This window comes from Triticum aestivum, chromosome 4A (genome assembly GCF_018294505.1).
Source record: "Triticum aestivum cultivar Chinese Spring chromosome 4A, IWGSC CS RefSeq v2.1, whole genome shotgun sequence".
In the NCBI taxonomy this organism is placed as follows: Eukaryota; Viridiplantae; Streptophyta; class Magnoliopsida; order Poales; family Poaceae; genus Triticum; species Triticum aestivum.
In genome coordinates this window covers 263068238-263086048 of record NC_057803.1, presented here as the reverse complement: position 1 = coordinate 263086048, position 17811 = coordinate 263068238, and positions in this window count along the sequence as shown.

Below are 17811 nucleotides of genomic sequence, written 5' to 3'. Positions count from 1 at the left end.
TTCCCAAGACTACTTCAAGTTCCACTTCATCAAGTACGACTACAACTCCAAGGATTCCCATCAAGATGGTGTGGATCCAAAAGAAGAAGAACTAGAGAGTTCTTGAGGGTGACTCCGCCAACATACTTCACTCTTATTATTTTGGCAAGAACAAGTGCAATCAACTTCCACATCTTGCACTAGTTCAAGGAGTCACAAACCCTCTTGTTGGTAAGACAAGGGACAAGGTAACCTAAAAGTTTTCATGGACATCATCTTGTGTGTGCATCACTCTATGTCTATGGATATCCTTGTTTGTTCCTTGTGGGACTAACCCATGTAGGTATTGAAAGTGCAATTCACTCAAATGGATAGCTCCAAGTGATCTACATCAACATTGAGCATCCACATCTTCAACATCTACATGAAGTCATCATCGACAAAACCCAAGGTTAGTTCATCCCTCTAAGGGGGGATATCACATCTAGGGGGAGCTTTACTCTAAGACTTGAGCTAAAGCAACTCTAAAGATGTGAACACAACAATGCTTTATGTAAAAGTGGTAACCCCACTTGAGCTTAAACGATGAGTATGACCTATGATCAAGTGTTCTCACTTGACTCCTAAGTCAATATACTCATATATAGATGACCTTGTCATCGCAAATTGCTTGATAGATGCTAGAATTGGTTGTGCATGCCTTGCCACATATTTCATTTGCCATCTTATTGTGTGAGCATGCTGGTTGCATATTTTACTCATTCGAGGACATCCATTTGTTGTTTTGATCGTTTGGGTTTATTTCCTTTGCCAAGTGGATGGACAAGAATGCCTAAGAACCTCCTCTAGCTATCTATGCTTTTCTCGTCTCAAACTCTATTCATGCTGCATCACAAAATTTGATCAAGTCAGATTCGAACCACTCTGTGTGAGGAGCGCTCGGAGTCCCCGATTTGTCATAGACTTAAAGTTCCAAAACCTCTTTATGATTCTCGGTCTGACCGATACCCCACTTTCGGTCCTACCGAGATCATTAAGTTGATCTAGGTTTTCGATCTCGGTGCAACCGATTTGAACATTTCGGTCACACCGAGTTTCAGTAACTGCATGCAGTTATGAATCTCGGTGCCACCGAGTTGTTCCACTCGGTCACACCGACAGGGTCAGGCTATATATAGTCACGGGCAAAATTTGGAAATTTCTCCGAACCCCTTCGCCCGCGCGATAGCCTGCCCTGCCAACGTGGTCTCCGGATCGTCTTCTCGCCGCCAGCCGCCTCCAGTCGCTGGTCTCTGTCGCCGTCAACGGGAATCTGCCCCGCCGTTGCCGCCGTAGCGAGTCTCCGCCGAGCTAGGGTATGGACTCGATCTTTGTGCTATTCTCCAATCCAATTCTCAGCACATTGTGATCATCATGATTCTTGCCACGATTGAAACACTCCTATCCAGTCAATACGCCCGTAGATTAGCTTTGATTCGAAAATTTTAGGGTTAGGTTTCCGCCGAAACCATCTCAGACCCACCGAGTTGAAAAACTCGGTCCCACCGATTTGAAAAACTCGGTCCCACCGATTTGGCTTATACCATTGCACAAGTGAGACTCGGTCTGACCGAGAATTACTTATCAGTGTGACCGATTTTGGAACTCTATGAAACCCTAGCAGTCTCGGTGCCACCAAACTGTGACTCGGTCCAACCGAGTTCACTAGTTTAGGTTCCAAAACTGCTTCGGTATCATCGAGTTTAAAAAATTGGTAGATCCGAGATGATTTCAGTGGGAAACTAAAACTAAGTTTTTGGATCATTCTTTTGCAAAAATCTCTGCATTTTGTGATGCTCATCTATTCTACCTCATCTATAAACTATTCATAGGGTCAACAGTCAGAGCTTGCAGCATGTCTGATCAGAGTGACAGCCAAAACTTGTCAGAGCAGCAAGTGCAGATGAGTGAGGGCACTAGTCCCTCCAGCTCTTTAGATGATGGCAGCAGAAGTACCCCAAGCAATCTACCAAAAGCTGCCACCAGACAGAAGAAGAAAAGAACTTCAGACTCCGAAGATGAAGATTATGTGGCAGAGGAAGAGGCCACATCAAAGAGAGTTGAGCCAGCTCAAGGCACAAAACCGGGTCTAAAGATCAAAAGGCCAGCAGGCAGGCAGCCTATGTCAAAGGCTAGAGCCTCAACTGAGAAGCCTGCACCCGAAGAGCCAGTTGTTGTTGAAGGCAAGAAGAGGAAGGAAAGGGTCAAGAAGACCGTAGCCAGAGTGCTTGGAAAGGCTTCCATCATGGAAGAGGAAGAGGAAGAAGAGGTAGCTGCACCAGCACCTAAGGCACCCAAGCTGATGGGTGATGCCATAAGATCAGGGGCTACTGCATCTAAGCCCAAAGCTGCCTCCAAGCCAAAACCAAAGAGGAATACAAGGAGCATTCCTGCAGCTGAGAAGAACAAGGCCCCAGTGCCTGAGACTATTGCTGAAAACGAGGATGAAGAGCAAGTTCTTAGAAAGCTCAAGCCCAAGATCCCAGACCACAACGATGCTCATCCTGTGGCTGAGGACATGAAGCTCAGGAGAGATTCAGGGCTGAGGAAGTGGAGAGAAGCAGACCCGTATGCTTCAAGGAGAAGGACTACTGTGGATTACAGATTTCACACCAAGGAACAGCAGGACTTCTATGAGACAGTGCTGCTAGATAAGAAGCCCATTGTTTGTGACATAAGATGGGTCGACTGGACCTACATGAAGGAAAATGAGGAACACTACCCTAGAGTGTATGACAGCTTTAGTGCTTGTGGAGTTGCTGACTTTGTTGGGCAGAAGCTCACAAAGTGGAACGAGGAGCTTATCATGCAATTCTACTCCACGGCACACTTTTATCCAGATGGGAGGATAACTTGGATATCTGAGGGTACGAGGTACCAATCTACTGTTGAGGAATGGGCAAAGTTGACCAATGCCCTGTCATGACCGGTTTTCCAATAAAAATATTTATTGAAAAGCCAATCTTTTAAGTCCAGTATGAGAGAAATCCTCCACACTGGCAGACAAATTCTTGATACAATAAGCCAGTAGCATAAAATATATTACAGGGTCGAACTACGGTTGCTCATCCAAATTATTACAAGCACGCCAATAATTATACATAATGGCGGACACGACACAGGGTTGTGGAGGCATACTACTGACTCGAGGATAGGACGGTGGTGGATAACACAGCGGGGAGAGAAATACAAGACTCTACGTCTGTCATCTCATCGAGCGTTGAGGAGAGGCTCGATGAATTTATTTGGTAGCGGAAGCGGATATAATACAGTGACCAAATCCAGGGTCGGACAAGACTGACTGGGACTCCTCTAGGTGTCGGACTCGCTATCAAACTCTTCATCCATGAGATCGCCTTCGTCAGCATCTGGCCAAATCAACAAGCCAGTGAGTACTTTTAAAGTACTCGCAAGATAGTTCGGACGTAAGATATAACAAATGCATGCATGGATGCGACATGATTAATTCATCAATGCACATTAAAATAAAATTAGCATAACGGGGTAAGAAAAAGGGGAAACGGCGGTAGTCCGCCTGAAATCCCAACATAACACAAATGAAGACCGATCGGGTGTCTGAAGCGACGCCTCGAAAGGTGAACAAATAAAAATAAGGAAAAAAAATGATGCCACAGTCGGGCGTCTTAGCGACACCACATAAAGGGCTTTAAAAGAAATGCCACAGTCGGACGTCTGAGCGACATCGCAGAAAGGGCTTCAAAAGAAATGCCACAGTCGGACGTCTGAGCGACATCGCAGAAAGGGCTTTAAAAGAAATGCCACAGTCGGACGTCTGAGCAACATCGCAGAAAGGGCTTTAAAAGAAATGCCACAGTCGGACGTCTGAGCGACATCGCAGAAAGGGCTTTAAATGAAATGCCACAGTCGGACGTCTGAGCGACATCGCAGAAAGGGCTTTAAAAATTCATCAGTAAATAATACTTATAATAAACATTCAATCCATGAGAATAAACGGGTTAGTCCATCCACAGGGATAATCATTCAACCGGACTTAGCACTCATGCGATTCACCGGAGTCTCTGTCATCAAAGCTGACAATCGATTAGGATAAGATGGAACGAAACTTGACATGGAAGAGATGATTTGGAGGAATATATGACTCTGCAGAGTTTGTACAAAATTTTTCCCACAGCCAACGGATTTCCGTAGTCACGAAGGACTAGTTCCGTTTATGGTATTTCGGAAGAAAACACAGCTAACCGGTACACATCCATCCTACCTCTCGATGCTAGGAATCACCCTAGTCATCGTCCAAGAAAAACTTTTGAGACGGGGAGATCACAATCTCGAATAGCATGGGATCAAATTTATATACGCGCGCTCTAAGGGGTGCCCCCCTCTCGGTCCCAACCGGAAACACCCATGCCCCCTGACCGGATGACTGGCTTTAATCCAGGGCCATGGAACCATCATCACAGCCTCTCCTCTTTGGTGTGTACCATGAAAGTGGTTTGCAACTTACTAAACCATATTCCTTGCGGAAAACATGTGGTAGTACACGGAAGGAAATGATAGGTACTGGACCGATATGGTTTGACACTGAAGTCACATAGTCTGGCGTAAGACTGGCATGCTACCACACTGCCGTCGTACCCATCCTCATGCCAACACATGGCCATTCATATTCACATTCATCCACGTATGGATCATTGAACTTACTCACCTTATTATCACATAAAATAACGTTCATCGGTATGCTCACCAACATGCCATGAAACTAACTAAATGCAAAACATGCCAAGACACTCATCATATCAAAAGTTCAAACATGCTTGCCTGGTTCAGAGTAGTCGGAGCCTAGCTCGGTGAAGTTCGCGGCTCCGTCACCTCCTTCGGTATCTACGGTTTAAAGAAAATATATGCGCTAACGTAAATACCAAGGAGTGCACAGAAGGTAAACCAAATATTTTTCAAATAAATCTGATAAAAAACTAGACAAAAATTTAAAGAGAACAAAAAAAGAATCAATCAAAAATACTTTTCTGATTAAAAGTTATAAGGGTTTTTGTCCAGGGACTTATCTGTAATGAAACAGAAGATTTCCAGGGGCTAGTTTATAAAAACAGAAAACGCTTCGGTAGCGACTACGCCAGCCAGAAGAGAAAACGCATTTGGCAGTAGGCGTTTTCTGATAACGCTTCGTTTAGAAAGGACAGAGAGGCTGACAGCGGGTCCCACTTGTCATGTTTAAATTTTCAAATGGGAGGGACGAGGCTCGTCGGGTCCCGAGAGCTGCTGTGGTCGCCGGCGGCGATCCACGGCGAGGCATGGGGATCAGAGGTTACCAATGTGCTCACCGTGTCCTTCCGCAATGGTGGGTGGTGGTGTTGGTCGCCGGTGAGCACCACGTCGACGGCGGTCTCAACTCCGGCGGACGGTGGTTCGGGCGTGGATGGAGCTCATCGGAGAGGGCTGCAAAGATTAAATTGAGGTGGGGGTTAGACTACTGGGTGCAAGAGAGGGCTACGGACGAGGTTTGGGCGCCGGAGGTGGCCTCACCGAAGTGAATCGAGCTGGAGGCCGAGGCGGATCGGGGCGGCCGGAGCTGGGGAAGGAGACCTCCTCGAGGTCCCCCTAGTGGCCTGGCGGGGCTTTGGTGAGGAGTGGTGATTCTGCGTGCACGAGGGTGAGCTCGGGGCCCTTTTTATAGGCGGCCCGAGGCGGTTGGCGTGAACGGAGATTTCTGGCGAGCGATTACGGTGGCGCAGTGCTCGGTCGGGGTGGTTAGGGAGTCGAGCGTCATCACGGAGGTTCAATGGGTCCGTTTTAGTGCTAAACTGGCCGGGGTTTGGGTGTTTGGGTCGAGCTCGATGGAACGGGGCGGCGCGGGCCCGTCGGCAGCAGAGAGCGCGCTCCGTGCGTGCTGCGCCACGGCGACTGTGCCGCATGCGTGCGCTGGCACGGAGACGGCCATGCGGAGCTACCAGAGGATTTGGGCGGCGCCGAACGGCGTTGCGCCGCCGTTCTCCTCCCTGTCGGCCGTTACGGGGAGCCGGCCGCCGCAAGACACGCCGGCGCAGGCGGGCCAGGGTGCCACCGACGCCAGGGTCGCGCCAAGTGCACGTGTGAAGCTTCGGACAAGCAAGCGAGGCCGCGCGCAACGTGCAAGTGCACTGTGGCCGCGTGACTGAAACTGTCGAAACTGAAAACTGAATTTAACTGAATTTCTGAAAGTGTAAGGAAAACAGTGCATGCAAGGTGTTCGACAGAATGATCCAGGCATGTAGGGATTTTTCCTGGAGCTGATTTTTGGTGGAGTGGCTTCTCATTGCTCAAATAGGCTGCCTGAATTTTGGTGGAATTTTTGGAGGAGTGTAGATATGAATTTCACCAAATTTGGCAAATCTGGTCCAAACTTGCAGAGACTGAATTTTGAAAATTTTGAAAAGAGGAGGAGTGGATCAAGATGGTTCTGGGTTATGGATGCTAAGGACAATCCAGGAGAATTGGTTTGAGGTCAAAACTCAAATGCAATAGGGCACTTGCTTTGAAAATCTCTCAGGCTCCAAATAATTTTCAGAATTGGATTGAGGGAAAAAAATAATTAGAATAGAATCCAAAACCAGTTTGGATTAGTTGGGACAGAGAATTTAGGTTGATCACAAGGGGGAGGGGAGGTTTTGGAGGGGTTTTACCACATGGGCAAAAATGCCAAGTCATGGTGGTTCCAAGATATGAAAATCCCAAATTTCATGGAGCTTCACTTAAAAAAAATAGAACAAATTAAAAGCTCCCAAAAGAAAGAAAAAAAATTAAATTAAATTTTTAGAGGGAACCAACAGAGAAGAAGTTTGAAAAAGATCAACCACCAAAGTTTGAAAGAAATAAAATCCCTGCCAAGGCAAAAGGAGGTTTTTAAGAGGAAGGTTTTCTGGAAAATTTTAAATGGCCTCTTTTCAAAAACCACAAAGTTTTTGCTGAAAACCAAAGTAAAAATTTTGGAGTGTCACATGCCCCAGAGGAGCAAGCAGATGACTTGGACATTTATGCCAAGAAAAAGATGGATCATAACTCAATGTCCTACATGTACAAGGAAATTCCCAATCAAGCTCTTGACACCTTCAAATTTGGGTCTGTGCATTACCTTCTGTCAGGGCTGCCAACTATAAATAGGATATTGAGGCACACTCTCTTGCCCAAGTCTGGAGATCACAAGATGATCAGAGGCCATGCAATCAACTTGCTTCATGTCTTTGATGTGCCACAGAAGTTCAAGGTCATGAGCCTCATAGTAGAAACTATCAAGAGGACTGCAGCAGATCAGAAGAGGAGCTGTGGATATGCCCCTCAGATTCAGGAGCTCATCAACTCTAAGATGGGCACGGGCATATATCTATTGGACAAGGAACACCTGCCCATCCGTCCAGATTTTGAGGACAATCAAGTTGTCATGACTGAGAATGAGCCATCGTCTGCCCAAGCACAAGCAAAGAAGGAGAAGGCAAGGAAGGAGAAAGCTGCCAAGATGCCAACTCAAGAGGAGGCATCTGAGTATTTCTTGAAGACCAAACAAGAGCAGCTTGGTTACCTGATTGCATCCACCCTACGGATTGAGAAAGGACTAGCCACCCTAACTCAAAACCAGGCAAGCCTAGGGAGAATCATGGAACAAAAGTTCTATGACTTGGATGTCAAGGTGACAGAGATTCAGACTGCAGTGGAGCAGCTCCAGGATGACATGCAGGAGAGGAGAGGCAGGACTACCACTCATGCCTTTGCCAGAGTGCCACGAGGTCCGAGGTCGTCTACCATGCCAGTTGCTGACACAAGAGCCACCACTTCTGCACCAGCTACAGCTTCAGTTCCACCAGCTCCAGCATCTACTTCAGCTCCAACTCCAGCGTCTACTTCAGCATCTACAGAAGCCTTCGTCCTTGGAGTGATCCGGACTCCACCACCACCAGAAGAGCAAGCCTGAGCGTCGATCTAGCACTATGCATTTTATAGGAACTTTTTGGTAACTTGTTGCCAAAGGGGGAGAAAAATGTATAGATCATAGGCTTCGAGAGAGAGAGTATTGCTTTTCTCTCTTGCTTTATTTGGTGGTTTTTCGAACTTGTTTGATTTTGAGTGGTTGAGATACTATTTCATTGCTTGTGAGACATTGATGATCATGTGTTTGATCATAAGCTACACTTAATGCTTGCTTAATGCTATTATCTTATCTATCTTATGTGATCATTCACTATTCTTGGTGATGAGTGCATGTATTTCATTCTTATCATTTTAAGCGCTCCACCAAGATGTATGTGACATGGAAGAGTAACCCATGACTCTAACTCCTTGTGCATTTGCAGTCCAAAGCAAATTTTAAATATGCACAAACTGAGGGGGAGCTCTTACTTATCACATACTTCTCAAAGCGACGATATATTTCATGCTTATTATCATTTGTCGAAGCTTTGATCTATATGTTGTCATCAATTACCAAAAAGGGGGAGATTGAAAGTGCAACTATCCCTAGGTGGTTTTGGTAATTCATAACAACATATAGCTCATTGAGCTAATGCTATTCCAAGAAGATTATTTCAGGAAAGCTCAATGATTGGCATGGCATGGATGTGAAAGTGGAACCCTCAAAATGCTAAGGACAAAGGATTGGCTCAAGCTCAAAAGCTCAAGACTCTTCATTTTATATTTTAGTGATCCAAGATCACATTGAGTCTTTAGGAAAAGCCAATACTATCAAGGAGGTATGAGGTGTTGCTTAATGAGCCTCTTGCTTCATGTGCTTAGTGATATGCTCCAAAACCCTCAACTACTTTCCCATATCCACATATGACCTAAACCCTAAGCCAAACTCGGTCCTACCGATTCTTCCTATCCGGCGCCACCGAGTTTCACTTGTCATAAGCCACTGCCAAACCCTTGCAATTCGGTTCTACCGATAGGGATCTCGGTCTCACCGAGATGGGATTGCAAACTCTCTGTTTCCCTTTCATAACTTTTTGGTCTCACCGAAAGAGCGAATCGGTCCCACCGAGATTGGAATGAAAATTCAGTGTTTCCTTTTTGTAACTTTTCGGTCTCACCGAAAGAGCAAATCGGTCCCACCGAGTTTGCCTGACCAACTCTCTGGTTAGCTAATTACCAAATTCGGTCTCACCGAGTTTGTGTAATCGGTCTCACCGAGATTACCTTATGCCCAAACCCTAACCATATGGGTCCTACCGAGTTGCATGTCAGTCCTACCGAAAATCTCTAACGGTCACTAGGTTTACATTTTTGGTCTGACCGAGTTTGTGATTCGGTCCCACCGAGATTGGAAAACTGTGTGTAACGGTTGGATTTTGTGTGGAGGCTATATATACCCCTCCACCTCCTCTTCATTCTATGAGAGAGCCATCAGAACACATACACCATTCCAACTCACATGTTCTGAGAGAGAACCACCTACTCATGTGTTGAGACCAAGAAATTCCATTCCTACCATATGAATCTTGATCTCTAGCCTCTCCAAGTTGCTTTCCACTCAAATCTTCTTTCCACAAAATCCAAATCCTATGAGAGAGAGAGTTGAGTGCTGGGGAGACTATCATTTGAAGCACAAGAGCAAGGAGTTCATTACCTACACACCATTTGTTACTTCTTGGAGAGTGGTGTCTCCTAGATTGGCTAGGTGTCACTTGGGAGCCTCCGACAAGATTGTGGAGTTGAACCAAGGAGTTTGTAAGGGCAAGGAGATCGCCTACTTCGTGAAGATCTACCGCTAGTGAGGCAAGTCCTGTGTGGGCGATGGCCATGGTGGGATAGACAAGGTTGCTTCTTCGTGGACCCTTTGTGGGTGGTTGCTTCTTCGTGGACCCTTCGTGGGTGGAGCCCTGTGTGTACTCATGCAACTGTTACCCTTTGTGGGTGAAGCCCTCCGTGGACTCTCGCAACCGTTACCCTTTGTGGGTTGAAGTCTCCATCAACGTGGATGTAGGATAGCACCACCTATACGAACCACGGGAAAAACATCCGTGTCTCCAATTGCGTTTGAATTCTCCAAACCCTTCCCTTTACATTCTTGCAAGTTGCATGCTTTAGTCTCCGCTACCAATATACTCTTTGCATGCTTGCTGGAATCGTGTGATGATTGCTTTACTTGTCCTAAAGTAGCTAAAATCTGCCAAGAACTAAAATTGGGAAAAGGTTAAGTTTTTTATTTGGTCAAGTAGTCTAATCACCCCCCTCTAGACATACTTTCGATCCTACAAGTTCACTCAAATTATCCCGGTAAAGCTAGTCACACCTTTGTTGAAATTAATGTTCATTATGTCATCGGAGGAGGTTTGTATGTTTGTCTCTAATGCCTGTCGACTACATACCTGACATCATGATGTAATGTTAAGTCCTTTCCTTTTGTATAGTGTCACTGAATTGTCAAGGCGGTGATGGCATTTTATTTTAGTAGAACTGCACAAAATTTGCTTAAAAGAAGAGGAAAGGTCAAGAATGGCTCAGTTTTTCAGAAAAAACTGTGTACGCCTTCCTGACATCAGCCGATGTTGCTTTATTTATTCCTTCAAACAGGTGGTTACAAACAGTCTTGCTACCTTTTCCCATTATGAAATTGGAATGCTTATATTTGTGAGTCTATGCTTCAACTAGTGCCACTTTTAGAGTAATCACACTTTCAATATCTATGCAAACAGGGATGCTCGATTTTAGTGGAACTGCACAAAAAGTCCAACTGGTTCAACATTAGGAGCATGTTTTTTCCAAACCTTTATATCCAATTGGTGGCACTATGAGCTGTTCATTATGAAGGTACATGGTTTGCTACTATCTGGCTACTCTTTTTGTACTGTCATTAGATAGTAATACTAGTAGTTTGCATGTGAATTTATTGGCAGGGTGGACCTACATTGGAGGTGCAAGACATGATTCAGTGATTGGATGCTCAATTTCGGTTGTCTTGATTTCACCTCTTGCATCACTGCGAACATGGATATCCTTGGTCTGATGAAGAATAGGCACTATATTTGTGCTCTGAACCAGCAAATCAATTCAGTATGAAATTGTCTAGGGCAAAACATAACTGTATCAGATTGTCCGGTGCAGAACATGACAGATGCTAAGCAGAAGAGACATGTTTAAACCGAAAATACTAGGTGTGGTATATGTTTACTAGCTGCTTGATATTTGTGCAGACAGAGATGTCTGCCCGTTGCTATTTGGCAAACAAACAAAGTGTCCGCAATTTTGGTTGAACTGCTCAGGAGAATAGTATAGTCACTGCATGAAGTGCCATTTGAAAATAGACACGGAAAGATTGGATAGTCACTTCATGGACTGCAGAAAAGTAGTACTATACTATTTATTGGCCAACACTAGGTGCTTCATTGCTTTGGTCTGATTATACAATGGGCATCATTTTGATTAAGTTAAAGTTTGTATTCCGAAAATAGTCTCGTGGTGTGATCAAGAGAAGACCAAATCATATTGAAGTGGATGTTCCTCCATCACGTGTGGTTCATTCTCATGGTTCCAGCTGTTGGTGAAACCACTTATGTTTGCAAGAGGAATTGTAGACTTCACAAACAAATTTTTCTTTCAGTCTGTACTGAATGTTGGCCAAGAGAAGCATCCATGTTAGTAGGAAGAACAGATGTTTTTTCTAGATCTCTGCTTTTGGAGCTACATATTTGTATATGATCTGTTATTGTATATCTTAATATTTTTGTTGTTGATTTTTATTGTATATCTTAATATTTTTGTATATAAACTTGGTCAAAGTTTGTAAAGCTTGACTTTTACCAAAGCTAATATGCGAACTAAATAAAAACGGAGGGAGTACCTCCTTTCTGGTTTGCAGGGCTTAATTCAAACCTCTCACCAACGAAGGTACTTCCTCCGTCCGAGATTTATTAGTCCCGTGAGCAAAGCAGCAAGACCAAGGCATGTCAATAATTAACGACATGCAGAAGTTTAAGCCTGATTAATTCCAGCGATTTAAGTGGCTGCATGCGTGCCCTCGGCTGCGACTCATTGCATGCTGCTTCGCGTACTTCCTGCGAGCGATTCTGAGTGCCTGCATGCAGCCGGCCGTAATTAAGGCAGCTAACTGATGCAAAAAAAGATACACTTTAAATCAGTGGAATCATTATTGACAAGGAGGGAGATGATTTGAGTGCACTTGTTTGACCGCCATGCCGGCGTGTGACCGAGACGGGACGGGACGACACAGTCATAATTTTACTTTCTCTAGTTTTCCACGGCAAGGTGGCACACTAAGCCATTATGCATTGAATTCCGATGACCGTCGCGCTACCTTCCGCCTATAAGTACTGTTTCCCGGCCTTCTCAGGTGCCACCGTGACCCAACTCGCCATATCCTCATAAGCCCCCACCGGCCCGACGTCGCTCGCCACGTCCGCCATGCCCCCGCCCATCCGCGGTAGGCGACACCGGAGGCGGTCACCGTCAGAACTAGTGTTTGGGTTTTCACCAGAAGGCAGACGGAGGGAGGAGGCATTCTATCTGTCTTTAGATGGCAATGCGGAGATCGAGGAGTTGTTGGAGCGCGACCGCATGGCGGAGGAGCAGGAGTTGTTGGAGCGCGATCGCCTGGCGGAGGAGCAGCGTATCGCCGATTTGTGTCGCCAGTGGGACATGGAGCAGGAGCGCACCGACGCTCTAAGTCACGAGTAGAGCGCCCGCAACTAGGCCGACTACGTGGAGGCCGGCGCCCGGCAAATAGCCCTGGAGGATGTCGGGCACGCACGCGTTTGCGACGCCGATTTTTACTACCAGCTCGTCAAGTGGGTTTCCCGCTTGGGAGCCGAAGCTTCGGTGGACCACGCCGGCATGGAAAGGGCCAACGTGCGCGAGCAACGTGCCCTATCACACCTCTGGCAAGTCTGAGGCAATGCGGAGGACGCCGGTGCCAGCGTTTAGCATGGACAGCAGATGGCGGCCGGCATCGTCTAGTTAGCTAAGAGTAAGTTAGTACTTGTACGCTACTAGAGTGTTAGTGGGAGTTGATAGTCAACTTGGCTATGATGGTTGTCAACATGGAAGTTTAGTACTCTATATGTGGATCAGACTTGTTACTTTGGTCTGAATGTTGAACTTTCCGTTTGAACGTATGGAATGGGCTGTTATTTTTTTAAATGGGTTGTATTTGTCCTCCACAGTTTAGAGGCTGACTTGTGGGCCTAGCAAGTTGACGCATACACAATCAGTAGATGATTGTACGTGGAGAGGATGATAGCAGGGACCCGCCAAGGTCATGGTAGTACGCAAGCAAGTGCCTCCTTATTTCAAGCCAATAAAAAATGGCTCCTCCTAGTGGATTTCTAACATCTGGGTCCCATGCCATTATCAACGTAGTCAATAAACGAGAGAATTGCACAACGAGCGGCTGACACCAGGGACCCAGCAGCTCGCCCAGTTATTTTTGTTTTGGGTTAATTTGATAAATGCCACTCCAAATCTGGTGTATCCGACAAATGCCACTTCAATTTCCAAACTTTGAAAAATGCCATTTGATGCCATTTCTAGTGGCATTTTTCGAAGTTTGGAGTGGCGTTTTTCAAAGTTTGCAAACTGCAGTGGCGTTTTTCAAAGTTTGCAAAAATTGCAGTGGCATTTTTCCAAGTTTGGAAATTGCAGTGGCATTTTTATGAATCGCCATAATTGGAGTGGAATTTATCTAATTTTTTTTGAGACGGAAGCAGGGTGTCAACTGTGCTGTGTGGGACACTCTGGCCTGTCTAGACAACCTTTTCTTTTATGTTTACCACAGACCAGCCCAGTAGTTTTTTTTTCTTTCTGAAAATGGCTAGCCCAGTTCTTTTGTGATTTTTCAAGTAAGTAGCTTTATCAGGCCTGTTGGGCTGCAAATCATTCAAGACGAGGAGAGCTTCATTCGGCTGGCCGAGAAAATGGCCTATCAGTAATGAGAAATGGGCTATACATTTTTAAAACACATCAAACTAGCAATTATTTTCAAATATCTTTTTTTCATTTCGAGATTTTAAATTGCATTGATTTTTATGCGTGGAAAATTTATTGGATTTTATATTGGTATACATTTATTTTTAAAATCAGTCTGAATGTGACTCGAAATTTCGGGATTAAAAACAGTTCAGACCGCACCGACATATGCAAAATTTCGTATAATTTTTTAACCGTGGCCACAATACGGGCTATAATGCTAACATAAAGAATATGGGCTCCAAAAAAACCCGTAAGAATTAGCAAATGGGCTGTAAATTATTTGAAATCATGGCAGATGGGCTGTATGCTGTTTTCCACAGATTTGAGGCTTTCCATAGATGGCCTATATACTTTTGGATGTCCATCCAACGGCCGTCGTGCTTCTTCAATCTCTGCTCTTCCTGCTCCAGCCGCTCAAACAAGCGCCGGCGGGACTGCTTGCTCCCTCCTCCTCGCGGCCGACTGTGCTGCCGCGCAGGCCTCACCGCCCCACTGTACTCCCATCGCTGGCCTAGCCATCCATCTACTCACCCACACCTGCTGTTATTCTCCGGTGATGGCAGACGAACCAGTAAACCCTCGTACAGTCGTACTCCCCTCCGCGTGGTTAACAAAAACAATGGCCAAGTCTTCCCTGCCTCTGTGTCGTTCCCTTCCTAGGCCTCACCGTCGTCCACCGCCCTGGTGCTCTTGGCGTGGCATGGTCAGCGTGGTCAACGACCGACATGCATCTTAAGTGGATTGTATGTGGAGAGGCTGACAGCTGGGTCCACGACCGCACACAAGGAAATGCCTCCTTAGTACGCGCAAAATAATGATTTCCTCCACCTGACATTTGGGACCCACCGAAACAGCCTCTGTATTTCACGAAAAAAACATTACCGCCGCTGACAGCTCGGACCCACCAGCTATATCTTTGCACGCAAAGAAGTGCCTCCTTATTACACACAAAAAAATGAATACTCCTCCTGCTAGCTAGGACCCAGTATAGTGGGCCTACTAAGTTGACGGGGACGAAGGGCTTTGTCAACTTAGTCAATATGCATGATTCTAGCTCGACTGACCGTACTATGTCAATCCAACGGCCGTAGTGCTTCTTCATTGTCTGGTCTTCTTGCTCTAGCCGCCCAAAGCAGCGCCGGTCGTGCCGCCTGCTCCTGCCTCTCGTGGCCGGCTGTGCTGCCACGGAGGCCTCACCGCCCCCATACTACTCCCACCGCTGGCCAGGCCATCCCTCCACTCCACTCACCCACACCACCTGTTATTCTGTGGTGACGGCAGCGCAGCCGAACCAGTGAACCCTCGTACTCCTCTCCGCGTGGGCATCCACTGCCGCATCTTCCCCGGCTCTGCGTCGTCCCCTTCCTAGGCCTCGTCGTCGTCCACCGCCGTGGTGCTGCGGCGCGGTGTGGTCAATGTGGTCAACGACCGAATTCCACCAAGAGAATATTGTATGTGGAGAGGCTGGCAGCTGGGTCCACGGCAGCCACAGCGATGTGCCTCCTTATTACGCGGAAAATAATTATTCCTCCACCTCACAGCAGGGACCCACCAGACGCCCACCAGTATATCGCAAAAAAAACGTTTGCCCCTGACTGCTGGGACCCACCCAACGGGCCACCGTATTTCGCGAAAAAAACATTCCCCCTGCTGTCAACTCGGTCCCACCGGAAGTGCCTCCTTATTATGCACAAAAAATGAATACCCCCTGCTACCTGGGACCCACCTTGGTGAGAGGCTGACTTGTGGGCCTACTAAGTTGACGGGGATGGAGGGCTTTGTCAACTTAGTCAATATGCATGATTCTAGCTCCAGTGACCGTACGATGTCCATCCAACGGCCATAGTGCTTCTTCAACCTCTGGTCTTCTTGCTCCAGCCACCCAAACTAGCGCCGGTCGTGCCTCGTGCTCCTGCTTCCCGTGGCCGGCTGCGATGTGGCGGAGGCCTCACCTCCCCCTACTACTCCCACCGCTGGCCAGGCCATCCCTCTACTCACCCACACCCCCTGTTATTCCGCGACGACGGCAGCCTCACACCGCAGCAAACCAGTGAACCCTCGTACTCCTCTACGTGTGGGCATCCACTGCCGCATCTTCCCCGGCTCCACGTTGTCCCCTTCCTAGGCCTCACCGTTGTCCACCGCCGTGGTGCTCTCGGCGCGGCATGGTCAATGTGGTCAACGACCGACTTCCATCGGAAGAGTACTGTGCATGGAGACGCTGACAGCTGGGTCCACGGACGTAGCAAGGAAGTGCTCCTTATTACGCGCAAAATAATTATTCCTCCACCTGAAAGCGGGGACCGACCGGACGGGCCACCGTATTTCGCGAAAAAACATTTCCCCCCTGACTGTTGGGACCCACCAGCTACACCTTCGCATGCAAGGAAGTGCGTCCGGGCAAAAAAAACAAAACGATTCGCCCCCCTGAATGCTGGGACCCACCAGCTACATCTTCGCACACAAGGAAGTGCGTGACAGTCGGGACCCACCTGGTCAAAGCGTACGTAGCGTTGCCATTCTGGTCGCGAACGTGTACGTACATATATACTGGTTGATTTAGAGGCGCGCATGTGTCGTAGTAGAGGCGCGCACGTAGCATGTACACGTACGTACAGCGGCCAGTGATGAAGACATGTACCTAGGGTAGGGACACGGACCTGACCAAAGCGTCCTACCCTAGGACACCCCTAGGAGAAGTCACCTTTCAATCGACTTGAAGGTATCCCACTCGACGGGTTCAAGACACTCGACCAAGAAGCTATCACTCGACCATGAAGCCAACCACTCGACTGCCAGGAGACCTAAAGTCACTCCGCAGGCAAACGGTCGGCTGTTAAGTAGTCTTTATGATCATTATAGCACTTTATTAGGGACATTACCAGAAACTCCCAATCTTAAATGTACCTTAAACCCTGCATTACTGAGGGCAGGAGGGGTCGGGCGAACTCTATATAAGCCACCCCCGTCCTCAGTATGAAGGGTTCGCACCTCTGTATCCATACACACATAATCCAGTCGACCGCCTCCGGGCTCCGAGACGTAGGGCTATTACTTCCTCTGAGAAGGGCCTGAACTCGTAAACATCGCGTGTAACAACTTCCCAATAGCTAAGATCTAGCCTCTCCATATTCACCCCCCCTACATCACTGTCAGAGTTAGAACCACGACAGTTGGCGCCCACCGTGGGGCCGGAATCTTTGCGCTTAGTTGGAGAAGTTGCGATCTTTTCCGATCCCTTTGATCATGTTTTCTTGCGGAGTTTTGGTGGAGGACCGCGAGATCCGTCTCGGCGCGCTCACCTTCATCGTCGATGACTCCGCCTGGCTTCAGGAGGCACCACTCGACATCGACGCGCTCCCCGTCCGCGGTGCGACGCACTTCCGCGCATGCATTCGTGGCGTCCTCCTGCGGCAGCCATCGACCCAGTATCGGTCGGCCCCTGCGTAGTCTCCCCGCCCTGTCTCCCACCAGCGCAAGCGCTCCGGTCGGTCAAGACTCCAGCGGTGGGTGAGGCATGCCGTGGCCCGCCAGTCGGCAGCCCCACAAGTCGCGGCAATCGAGCCCGATGAATCCCTCTGCGGCCTGTTCTACCTGTCGACTGGCTCCGCGGAGACCGCATCCGAGTGCGACAGCAGCGACCCAGCGGCTGAGGTTCTGGCGGTCGACGGAACGCACAGTCCTCCCGGTTTCCCTCGCGCTGATGGAGGCGCGGGTGGGGGCGATCCGTCGCATCCCCACGATGAGTATCTCCCCGAACCTCTCACGTCACTACAGCGAGAGGAGCTTCGCCGCCGGAATATGGACGCGCTCCGCACTCCTATCGTCGGAGAGATCCCCGAGGCC